General features: G+C 33.7%; 1 protein-coding gene and 1 pseudogene across 3 annotated transcripts in view; one reads left to right on the top strand and one right to left on the bottom strand.

Moving 5' to 3' along the window:
• Nucleotides 1-12,839, bottom strand: part of CSMD3 (CUB and Sushi multiple domains 3) — a 1,218,611-nt gene that overhangs the window by 310,843 nt on the left and 894,929 nt on the right. The window lies entirely within an intron of this gene.
• Nucleotides 3,782-4,210, top strand: LOC129486730 (large ribosomal subunit protein eL30-like; annotated as a pseudogene).

The raw sequence follows: 12,839 nt of genomic DNA on the forward strand, positions 1-12,839 counted from the left end.
CTTCAAGAAACTTAGATAAGATAATCAATTTAGAAGTTTATTAGATAAATTATATATATAAATAATTTTAAAAATCAAATAGAAACCTAAAAATGAAAAATACAATTGATGAACTGATGAATGCAAAAATGCATTAGAATGTCTCAACAGCAGAATTGATTAAGCAGAAGAAAGAATTCATGACCTGGAAGACAGGTTATTTGAAAATACACAGTCAAAGGATTAAGAAGAATAAAGAAGGCTTACAAGATTTAGAAAACGGCTTCAAGAAGGCAGATCTAAGTGTCATTGGACTTAAAGAAGGAGTGAGAGGTACGGATACAAAGTATATTCAAAGAAATGGTAACAGAGAACATTCCAAATTTAGAGAAAAATATGAATATCCAGGTACAGAAAGGTCAAAGATCACAAAGCAGAGTCAACCAAAATAACACTATCCCAGGGAATTTAATAATCAAACTCTCAAATGTCAAGGACAAAGAGGATTCTACAAATAGCAAAAGCAAAGCAAATAACATATAAATGAGCTATGATACATTTGGCAGTAGACTTCTCAGCAAGCTATGAGAGAGTGTCATGGAATATTCAAAGTGCTAAAGGCAAAAAAATTTCTAACCAAGAATATAGTAGTGAGAAAAACTGCCTTTCAAACATGATGGAGAAATAAAAACTTTCACAGACAAACAAAAGCTAAGAGACTTCATCATCATAACTGTCTTACAAAAAATGCTAATGAGAGTCCTTCCATCTGAAAAAAAAAAGATGTTACAGCAAGAAATCATCTGAAAGTATAAAACTCACTGGTAAAATTAAGTACACAGACAAATTCAGAATATTCTAATACTGTAATTGTGGTGTGTCACACTTGTATCTTTAGCCTGAAGAAGAAAAGACACATCTATCAAAAATAATAACTATAACAATTTGTTAAGAGACAATATGGAAAGATATAAATTGATACAACAAAAAGCCTAAATATGGGGAGGAGTATGAAATCAAAATGCAGGGCTTTATAGATTTTTCTTTGTTTGTTTCTATGCTTTTCTCTGCCACCAAACTTAAGTAGCCATTAGTTTAAAATAACTTGTACAACTAAAAGATTTTCTTTGTAAGCCATACAGTAATCACAAAACATAGGCTTATAAAAGAGAAAGTAAAAATAAAAAGCAAGGGATTCAAACATACTAACTTTGTGGTTAAGAAAATCACTTAACCACAAAGGAAGTGAAGAAGAAAGAAAAAGAAGAGTTATAAAATAACCAGAAAAAAAAGTAACAAAATGACATTTGTAAGTCCTTATCTATTAATAATGGCATTGAATGTAAATTGACTCGATTTTCAATTGAAAAACAAAGTGGCTGAATGAACTAATAAGACCAAAATATATGCTGCTTACAAGGAACATGCTCATCTATAAGGACATGCATATACTGAATGTGAAGGAATGAAACATGTATTTTATGCAAATGGAAACCAAAAAAGAGCAAGAGTAGCTATACTTAGATAAAATAGACAGCAAGTCAAAAAACTGAAAAGACACAAAGGAAGTCATTATGTAATAATGAAGGGGTCAATTTATCAAGAGGATATAACAATCATAAATATATATATATGTGCCCAATATCAAAGCACCCAAATATTTAAAGCAGATATTAATACAGCTAAAGGGAGAGAGAGAGAACAGTACAATAATAGTGGGGGACTTCAACACTCCACAATCAGCAATGGATAAATCATCCAGACAGAAAATCAGCAAAGAAACATCGGAATAAAACTACACTGCACACCAAATGGACCTACTTGACATTTGCAAAAGATTGTATCTGGTTGCTGCAGAGTATACATACTTCTCATTAGCACCAGGAACATTCTCTGAGATAGAGCACAGGTTATGCCACAAAACAAGTCTTGACAAATTCCAAAATATTTTAATCATCTTTTCTGACTATAATGGAATAAAACCAGAAATTAAAGACAAAAGAAACATTAGAAATTGTACAAATAACATGGAAATTAAATGACATGCTCCTGAACAACCAATGGGTCAGTGAAAAAATTAAGAAGGAAATTAAAAGATTTCTTGAAAAAATGAAATGTAAACAAAACACCCCAAATAAAATCTAAAATATACAGCAAAAGCAGTACTAATTTATAGCAGGAAACACCTATACAAAAAAGTAGAAAGACTTCAAATTAACAATCTGATGCTCCTCAAAGAACTAGAAAACAATGACAAATCAAACCCCAAATTAGTAGAAGGAAAGAAATTATAAAGATCAGAACAGGAAAAAAAATTGAGAGTGAAAAAAGACACAAAGGATAAAATGAAAACTCTCTTTTTGAAAAGATTAACTAAATTAACAATTTTTTCTTAGCTAGACTAAGAGAAAAGAGAGAAGACTCAGGTAAAAATCACAGCCAAAAAATGAGACATTAAAACTGATACCACAGAAGCACAAGGAATTATTAGAGACTATTATGAAGAAGAATACACAAACAAATGGGAAAACTTAGAAGAAGTAGATGAATTTCTGGACACATAAATCTACCAAAATTGATCCATGAAGAAATAGAAAACTTGAGCAGACCAATAACAAGTAATGAGTTCAAAGTAGTAAAAAAAATGTCTCCCATCAATAAAAAACTCAGGAACTAATGGATTCACTGCTAAATTCTACCAAACATTTAGAGAAGACCTAATACCAATTCTAATCACACTATTTCAAAAAACTGAAAAGGAGGTACACTTCCAAACTCATTCTATGAGGCGAATTTACTCTGATACCAAAACCAAAGACACAGCAGAAAAAGAAAACGAAGAGCCTCAACCAAATACTAGCAAACTGAACACAACGACACATTAAAAAGATCATTTACTGTGATCAAGTGGGATACATCCCTGGGATGCAAATATCATTCAACATATTCAAATCAGTGAACAGGATACATCTCATTAGCAGAATCATGGAAATAAACTATATGAAGCATTGCAACAAATGCTAAAAAAAAAAAAAAAAAGCAGTCAACAAAATTCAGCATCCCCTAATGATAACAACTCTCAAAAAACTGGTTATGGAAGAAATATATCTAAAAATAACAAAGGCCACATATAAAAAAACCCACAGCTAACATCATCCTAAACAGGGAAATGTCGATAGCCTTTTCTCTAAGATCTGGAATGAGACAAGGCCAAGAATGACCACTTTTATAACTTTTATTCATCATAGTACCAAAAGTCCTGCCCAGATCAATTAAATGAGAGAAAGAAATAAAAAGGCATCTAAATTAGGAAGAAGCAATATTGTCCTTGTGTGCAGATGACATGATCTTATATTGAGAGAAACCTAAAGATTCAACCAAAATGTTGTTAGAACTTATAAATAAACTTAGTAATGTGGCAGGATACAAAATCAACATACAAAACTCAGTAGCATTTTTATATGCCAATAACAAACCATCTGAAAAAAAATCATGAAATAAATACCGTTTACAATAGCTACAAAATACATAAAATACCTAGAAATAAATTTAACTAAAGGAGTGAAATCTCTCTGCAATGAAATTTATAAAACACTATTAAAAAATAGGACACAAGAAAAATGGAAAGACATTTAAATGTTCATAGATTGGAAGAATTAATATTTTTATAAGATCCTTACTACCCAAAGTTATTTACAAATTCAAAGTAATTTCTTCCAAAGTATCAATGCCATTTTCTTGCTCCTTGGCCATCTTGGTGGGTGCTCTTGAGTGGGGCCTGTCCTTCACCTAAGGCAGGAAGATGGGGGCCACAAAGAAGATGAAAACATCACTGGAGTCAATTAACTCTAGAGTCCAACTCATTATGAAAAGTGGAAAGTATAGGCCAATATCTCAGATGAACATGGATGCAAAGAGCCTCAACCAAATACTAGCAAACTGAACACAACACCACATTAAAAAGATGCTAGGGTACAAGCCAACTCTGAAGATGATCAGACAAGGCAAAGCAAAATTCATCATCCTCTCTAGAAACTGCCGGACTTTGAAGAAATCTGAATTAGAGTACTAAATATTGTTGGCCAAAACTGGTATCCATCACTACAGTGGCAATAACACTGAATTGGGTACAGCATGTGAAATATACTACATACAATGCATACTGGCTATCATTAATCTGGGTGATTCTGATATCATTAGAAGCATGCCAGAACAGTCTGGTGAAAAGTAAACAATGCAAAATTTTTATTTAATAAAACTTGCCAGAGTTCATTTTTTTATTTAAAAAAAAGTACCAACACCACTCTTCAGAGAAAATTTTTTAAAAATTCTAAAATTCCTACAGGATCACAAAAGACCCTGAATAACTAAAGCAATTTGGGAGCAAAAAGAATAAAGATAGCTTAGTGGCATCAAGCTATCTGACTTTAAAATATATTGCAAAGCTATAGTAATCAAGACAGTGTGATACTGACATAAAAATAGACACACAGACCAATGGAAGAAGAAAAATAACTCAGAAATAATTCCATATATCTACAGCCAACTCATTTTTAACAGACACACTGTGAAAGGACTTCAATAAATTGTGCTGCAGAAATTGGATATCCATACGTAGAAGAATAAAACTAGACCCCTATCTCTCACCATATACAAAACTAAAATCAAAATAGGTTAAGACCTAAATGTAAGTCCTTAATCTATGAAACTACCAGAAGAAAACATTGGGAAATACTTCAGGACATTAGTTCTGGCAAATATTTTTTGCATAAGACCTCAAAATACAGGCAACACAAGCAAAACTAAATGAATGTGATTATATCAAACTAAACAGCTTCTGTAAAGCAAAGTAAACAATCAACAGAGTGAAGAGATAACCTACAGAATGGGAGAAAATATTTGCTAACTGCCCATCTGACAAGGGATTAATAACCAGAATATATAAGGAACTAAAACAACTCAATAGCAAAAAAAAAAAACAACAACAAAACAAACCAAAACAAAAAGAAACCCACAAATAATCCAATTAATAATTGAGCAAATGCTTTGATTAGGCATTTTTCAAAATAAGATGTACAAACGGCCACCAGGTAAGTGAAAAAATGCTTAACATCACTAATCATCAGGGAAATGAGAATCAAAACCACAACGAGATATCTCACACCAGTTAAAATGGCTATCAGAAAGACAGAAATAACATGCTGAGCAAGATGCAAAAAAAAGAGGGAATGCTCATGCACTGTTGGTGTGAATGTTAATTAATGCAGCAACTATATAAAATAGTATGGAGTTTCCCTTAAAAGCTAAAAATACAACTACCACATGATCCAGCATTCCCACTGCTGGGTATTTATCTAAAAGAAAGAAAATTAATGTATCAAAGAGATAGCTGCACGTGCATGTTTATTGCAGCCCTATTCACAATAACCAAGGTATTCAATCAACCATCATTTGATGGATGGATAAAGAAAATGTGCTATATATACACAATGGAATGTTATTCGGCCACGGGGAGGAAAAACATAAAAACATGTCACTTACAGTAACATTGGTGGAACTACAGGACACTATGTTAAGTGAAATAAGCCAACCACAGAAAGACAAATATTGCATGTTTTCACTTATATACGGGGGCTAACAAAAAATTGATCTCATGGAGGTAGTGAGTCAAATGGTGGTTACTAGATACTGGGAATTGTAGCATTCCAATGGGATGAAGAGGGTATAAAAATACAGTTATATAGAAGGCAGAAATTCTATTGTTAAATAGTACAGTAGAGTGATGATAGTTAATAAGAATTTATTTTATATTTCAAAATAGCTAGAAAAGAATATTTAAAATGTACAACACAAGGAAATGACAAATGTTTGATATAATGAATATTCCAGTTACTCTTATTTGATAGTTACACATTGTATGCATGTATCAAAATATCCCTTGTACTCCATAAATATGTACAAGTATTACATATCAATAAAAAAGAGAAATAGAAAACACCTCAATACAAATGAAACAAAAACACAATATGCCTAAATGCAGGGGAACAGAAAAAACAGGACTATGTAAGAAGTTCATAGCAATAAACATCTACATAAAAAGGAAAAATGTCTCAAGTAAATAACATAACTTTCTATTTCAAGGAACTAGAAGAACAAAGAAGCTCACAGTTAACAGAAGGAAGGAAATAATCAAGATTAAAGAAAATATAAAAACATAATAGAAAATAGAAAAACAATTAACAATAAAACTAGAGTTGGTTTCTTGAAAATCTCAACACAATTGAGATTCCCTTAGCTATTCTAAGAAAAACGAGATAAGACTAAAATAAATAAAATCAGAAAAGAAAGAATAATGCTACAGAAATAAGAGACATAAGAGACTATATTGAACAATTATATGATAAGCTGGATAATTGAGGGCAAAAAGTGGATACATTTATAGAAATATACAGTCTACCAAGACTAAATCATGAGAAATAGAAAGCCTGAACAGACTCATTATTAATATGGCCATTTGAGCAGTATTTTAAAATCTCCCAACAAAGAAAAGTCCATGACCAGATGACTTCACTGGTGAATTCTACCAAACGTTTAAATAAGAATTAATTTTTATCCTTCTCAAACTCTTCCCACTAACCCCCGCAAATTGAAACAAAACAAAACCAAAAACAAAAAAAATTTTCAAATTAATTGTGTAAAGGCAATATTCCATGATGCCAAAGCCAGAAAAATACATCACAAGAAAAGAAAACAAGAGATCAATATTTCTGATGAATACATGTACAAAAATCCTCAACAAAATACTAGCAAACTAAATCCAACAGCACATTAAAGTGTTAAAAGAATCACACACAATGTCCAAGTCGGATTTATTCCTGGGACAGAAAGATAGTTCAATACACAAAAATCAATTATTTTGATACACCACATTAACAGAATAATGGATTAAGATCACATGATCACATGATAATTTCAATAGGTGCAGAAAAAGCATTTGACAAAATTAAATACCTTTTCATGTTAAAAAAGAATCCTCAATACATTAGGAATAGAAGAAGAAAAATGTTTCAACATTATAAAGGCCATATATCAAAAGACCACAGCTAACATCATACTGTCTGGAAAACAAACAAACAAACAAAAAAAACAGAACTTTTCCTCCGAGATCAGGAATAAGCCAAGGATGCTCACTTCCCACTCCTGTTTAGCATAGTACTGCTAGTCCTGGCCAGAGCAGTTTAGGCAAGAAAAAGAAACAAAAGGCCTCCAAACTGAAAAAAAAAAAAAAAAATAGGTAAAATAATGTCTGTTGGCAGATGACACAATCTCATATATAGAATATCCTAAAGACATTATCAAAAAAACTGTTGGAACTAATAAATTCAGTAAAGTTTCAGGATACAAAATCAACATACAAAAATCAATTGTGTTTCTATATACACTAACAACGAACTATCTAAAAAGAATACTCAGAAAACAATCTAATTTAAAATAATCTCATAAAGAATAAAATACTTAGAAATAATTTAACTAAGGAGGTGACAGACTTGTATACTGAAAACTATAAAACAATAATGAAAGAAATTAAAGATACAAACAAATAGAAGAACAGCCTCTGTTCATGGATTGTAAACAGAAAAAAAATTTTCTACTATTCACACGAAACCAAAAATAACTTGAATAGCCAAATCGGTTTTGCGAAAGAATAAAAAACTGAAGGCATCAGACCTCCCGATTTCAAATATATATTACCAAAGTACAATAATCAAAACTGTATGGTACTGGCATAAAGAGAGACATATAGAATAATGGAAGAGAATAGAGAGACCAGAAATAAATCTATGAAAGGGTAACAGGTCCACACTATAAGACAGGGCAACAAAAAGGTGTGGGCAGTGGGGGAGGGGTACCAGGAATGCACAAAGGGGAGAGGATAGTCTCCTTGACAAATGGTATTTAGAAAACTGGATATCCACAAGCAAAAAATGAAATTAGACCTTTATCTTACAGCATACACAAAAATCAACTCAAAATGGATTAAAAGCTTAAATGCCAGACCTGAAACTGTAAAACTTCCAGAAGAAAAAAAAAAGAGAAGAAAGCTTTATAACGTTGGTATTCACAATGATTTCATGGACATGACACCAAAGGCATAGGTGACGAAAACAAAAATAAACAGGAATACATCCAACTTAAAAGCTTCTGTACAATCAACAGGGAGAAATGGCAAGCTATGTATGGAATGGGAGAAAATATTTTCAAGCCATACATCTAATAATAGATCAATATCCAAAAGACATAGGGAACCTCTACACCTCAATAGCAAATGACTGATAAAAAACAGTCAAAGGTCTTGAATAGGCATTTCTATAAAGAAGGCATAGAAATGGACAACAGGTATATGAAGAAATGGTTAACATCACTAATCATCAAGGAAATGCAAATTAAAATCTCAATAATATATTACCTCATACCTGTCAGGAGGGTTAGTATTTATTTAAAAAAAAGGTGTTGGCAAGAATATGGAGAAATAGAAACTCTTACATGCTATTGGTGGGAATGCAAAATGGTGCCAGCCACTATGGAAAATATTATGAAGGTTCCTCAAAAAAGCTAAAAATGGAACTACTTTACGATCCAACAATCCCATTTCTAGATATTTATCCTAAATAATTAAAATGAGGATCTCGAGGAGGTATTAGTATTCCTAAGTTCATTGCAGTATTATGCACTATAGCCAAGATGTTGGAAACAACTTGTCTAATGACAGGTTAAGAAAATATGGGAAAGACACACAGTGGAATACAATTTGGTCTCTAAAAGGATTCTGCAATATTCAGCAACATGAGTGAAACTTGAGGACATTATGCTAAATAAAACAAGCCAGTCACAGAAACACAACTACTGCATGACTTCACTTATATGAGTATCTAAAATAGTCAAATTAATAGAATCAGAGCGTGAAATGGTTTTTTCCAGGGGCTTAGGGGAGATGGGATATGAGAGTTACTAATCAACTGGCACAATATTTCCATTTAGCAATATAAATAAGCTTTAGGGACCTGCTATACAGTGTTGCACCTGTAGCCAAAATAATGTACTCTGCACCTAAAAATTTGCTTAAAAAGCAGATCTCATGTTAATTGTTCTTACCACAGTAAAATAAATTGAAATAAAAATAATGTGGCTGTCGAAGATAGGTACTATAAAATGATTAACACATATTTAATATATCAGGTACTTTAAAATGATGAAGATGTATTTAATGCATTATTGTGGCTTAAAATAACCATTCAATCTGATTCATATTTTGGCATATATTAATAAAACTGCCCTCTTCACTAGCCTATAAAATGTAAACATAATACACAAAATAATAGTGTTTCATTTAATTCAATGTTTTACTAATTTCTGTTCACACAGCTAAATAAATGATCAGTGCATGATTTTCCCTCTTAAAAAAGTTTTATCACTTATCTAAATAAGTTTTATTGCAATGGGATTATGTGTTACTCTCTGTTTTTTTTTTTAAAAAAATGTTTCTGTATGTATGAAATTCTTGGATTTACAAATAGTGATTAAAAAACTGGCTGGGTGCGGTGGCTCATGCCTGTAATCCCAGCACTTGGGGAGGTCGAGGTGGGCGGATCACGAGGTAGGAGATCGAGACCATCCTGGAGAACATGGTGAAACCCCATCTCTACTAAAAATACAAAAAAAATTAGCAAGGCACGATGGCGGGCGCCTGTAGTCCCAGCTGCTCGGGAGGCTGAGGCAGGAGAATGGTGTGAACCCAGGAGGCGGAGCTTGCAGTGAGCCGAGATCGCACCACTGCACTCCAGCCTCGGCGACAGAGCAAGACTCCATCTCAAAACAAACAAACAAACAAACAAAGAAAAAAACTACTCTGATCATTTTCTGCTATCTTTTTGGTTTCATTTCAATTTTCACAAGGATTGGTTTTTGTAGAATCCTTGATGATCTCTGCTTGGGTGTTTCTTGACAGCCCCTTCAGTAGAACTGACTTTCCTTTTGGACCTCTTAGTGGATATCAGCTTTCCTAAGAAATGAATGTTCAGTACATACTTTTCCATTAAACATTTAATTTTTAAAATCTCATTGCTGCCGTAAAGGTCTATTGCAAGATAATAAAGCATATTTTAATGATAAAGTAATTAGTTCCAAATTTACACAATAAAATAAACAGCATATATACTCGTGGCATGAGTATTCAGGATATATTTTGTAGGTCTGTAAATCAACTGCTCAGTCTCTATTTCTACACATACTTCAAGAACACATATTTCCCATATTTCCCCCTAATCCTGGCCAATTCATGGCCTGGCAGTCTTATGTATCATTAAAACCACAATACATGCTGTGGCATAATTATCTGTTATACAAAATATCTGTCAGGGCAACAATGTCAAATGCTCCTCCCGGCCAGGCACAGTGGCTCACGCCTGTAATCCCAGCACTTTGGGAGGCTGAGGCGGGCGAATCACAAGGTCAGGAGATCAGGACCGTCTTGGCTAACATGGTGAAACCCCCGTCTTTACTAAAAATACAAAAAATTAGCTGGGCATGGTGGCACGCGCCTGTAATCCCAGCTATTCGGGAGGCTGAGGCAGGAGAATCACTTGAACCAGGGAGGTATAGGTTGCAGTGAGCCAAGATCGCACCACTGCACTCCAGCCTGGGTGACAGAGCAAGACTCTGTCTCAAAAAATAAATAATAAAAAAAAAAATAAATGCTCCTCCCACCACCATCTAGGGTCAGAATGGGTGACCTGTTCATATCTAAGAATGTTTCATTTTATCTATAAGTGTCCTACATGTTATCCTTGAAAGGTAAGTGTTAATTACCTGGCATCTGGAAAAAGTTGAGAAATAGATACAAGTTATTACGGCAAAAACCACGATTACTTTTGCATCAACCTAATAGTATTTGTCTTTCAGATGTAACCATGCATTATAATTACTGAGCACTACAAACTTATGTCACAAAGCAAGGATCTAATAAATACACTGTGGCTTATTTTAATGAACTATTAATAGTGATACTTTGTTAAAAAGGGAAAATACAGGATAAATGTCAAAACAGTCAGAATGCCAAGACAACAGGCATAAATGAGGACTGTCCTGAGTAAACCAGGGAAGAGCAGTACATATGTGGAAATAAGTAATTCTGTCTAGTAGTTCATTGCTACTAGAAGTAGCATTTAGCCTAGGCCCTGGAAAATGACTAAAAATGTACAAATTTTGAATGTAGGCACAAGTGTTTCAGGAATATGGAAGAGAGTTTGCAAAGCAGTAGAAACGTGCAATGATATTGTCCTTTCAGGACAATTTAATTAGACCTCTGGATGTATATAAATGAATAGTGAGGAGTGAAGCTGGCAGGTAGGTTGGGACATATTCTGGAGGCTTTAAATGTCATGCCAAAGTTTTGAGTTTAGATTTGTGTGGCCATTAAATAATTTTCAACAGAGAAGTGATGTCCAATTTTGTATTTCGGAAAGATCAGTCAGGTAGAAATGTGGAGAAAAGTTTTGCTGGAGGGATAAAGAAGTGAGTGGCTAGTCGACTGTTAGAGCAGTGCAGGGAACAATAATAAGGATGAGAACAAAGGCAGGGGCACCATGCAATCGGTTAAAGCTGGGGAACTTCAACCTCTCATGGCTAAGGGATCTATTTCCTTGAGATTTTTCAACAATATTAGCTATGGGCCTCAGTATTTTGTATTACCCAGCAGGGGAAGATTCTCAACAGAGAGGTCAAAGAGTGAAGAGCATAGAAAATGCTCTGTCAGAATCTACTATTCTGTGGGCAAATGACAGCATGATACCCAATGGTATCCTCCCTGGGAAACTAAAGTGGAATGAGACAGGCAGATTAAAATGTAAGCAGAGGATATAGAAGCTGACTGCTGAGAAGTGAGGACAGCACATAGGACAGAACGAAGTAGCAATGTTAGACTTAAGTAGCTGTGATTAAGCAAAAGTGCCTTGCAGACAATAACACCAAGAGATAAAGCAACAGGCTCTACAAAGGATGAATGGATCACAAAATAAAAGTCATGAGGCTGCCGATAGTGGCTTGATGATCATCAAGTTGGTCTGTGACCTACATTTCTGTTAAATTCACTTTGCACCAAGTTTGGGGAAATATGTATCACCTATTACATTCATTGGTGAAGACTTCTGCTACTATTGCCTGATTTATTATTTTTAATTAATTATTTTGACTTTCAATGGACAGCTATTTGCTCAAAATAAGAATGGAATTAAATTGTACTAATTGGGGAAGCGGGGCTCAAATAAAATCTGACAATTAAAACGACAATACTTCCTGATTGTGTAGGAGCATCCTGGTTTGTGTCTATTGCTGAGCTTAATTTTTATTAGCACTTGCTTTCAATCTCCAAAATATCTTAAGTTTGGATAGTAAATTATATTATTACCCTGTACAAAACATGTGTTTTATATAGACATTTTAAGAGACAAAGGTATCCATGATATTAATATATTTGGGGGCGCAAAGGCACCATAATTAAAATACCATTACCAGCCTGGCCAACATAGTGAGACCTCATCTGTACAAAAAAATTTAAAATTAGTGAAGTGTGGTGCACACCTGTAGCCCTAGCTACATGGGGGGCTGAGGTGGGAAGATCGCTTAAACTCAGGAGGTTGAAGTTGCAGTGAGCTGTGATTGTGCCACTGCACTGCACCCTAGGTGACAGAGCAAGACATTGTCTCTAAAAAAACAAAAAACAATGAAAAAACTTCTAGAACAATGAATTGCTAAGCCGTTTATACTGATCTTTATTTGGGGAAAAAGAAATACAACTAGTGGAA

This window comes from Symphalangus syndactylus, chromosome 7, assembly GCF_028878055.3.
Source record: "Symphalangus syndactylus isolate Jambi chromosome 7, NHGRI_mSymSyn1-v2.1_pri, whole genome shotgun sequence".
NCBI classification, from domain to species: Eukaryota; Metazoa; Chordata; class Mammalia; order Primates; family Hylobatidae; genus Symphalangus; species Symphalangus syndactylus.